Raw genomic sequence first — 574 nt, 5'->3', positions numbered from 1 at the left:
TTAAAAAAAATTTTTATAGAGATAAGGTCTTGCCACATTTCCCAAGCTTGACTCGAACTCCTGGGCTCAAGTGATTCTCCTGCCTCAGCCTCCTGAGTAGCTGGTGCTACAGGTGTGCACTACTGCACTTGGCTATATTTTTCTTTTTAATAAGTTTTAGTGATTACAGTTTTTGTAGACTTTGTCATTTTATTGTAGTATATACACATTTTATCTCAGTAACCTGCTGAGGCTGTGGAGAGGAGGTAATATGGAATGACTACTATGGGTATGGGGTTTATTTTGGGGGTGATGGAAATATTCTGGGATTGAATAGTGGCAATAGTTACACAGTCTTGTAAATATACTAAAACTACCAAACTGTATACTTTAAAATGGCAAATTTTATGTTATGTGAAATTTTGTTATGTGAATTATATCTCAATAAAAAAATTAAACCATTATGTAGATCAAAACATCATCAATAAAATTAAAAATCAAATAACAAACTAGGAACCTAAGAAGTAATTTTTGCAATATATATGACAGATAAGGGTATAATTAAGAAATTTACAACAGAAAACCAAAAAAAAAA

General features: G+C 31.4%; 1 protein-coding gene across 1 annotated transcript in view; it reads right to left on the bottom strand.

Moving 5' to 3' along the window:
* Positions 1-574, bottom strand: part of BBS5 (Bardet-Biedl syndrome 5) — a 39,648-nt gene that overhangs the window by 27,996 nt on the left and 11,078 nt on the right. The window lies entirely within an intron of this gene.

Source organism: Propithecus coquereli, unplaced genomic scaffold, assembly GCF_000956105.1.
Source record: "Propithecus coquereli isolate 6110/MARCELLA unplaced genomic scaffold, Pcoq_1.0 Scaffold34, whole genome shotgun sequence".
In the NCBI taxonomy this organism is placed as follows: domain Eukaryota; kingdom Metazoa; phylum Chordata; class Mammalia; order Primates; family Indriidae; genus Propithecus; species Propithecus coquereli.
This window is presented reverse-complemented; position numbering and strand designations above follow the sequence as displayed.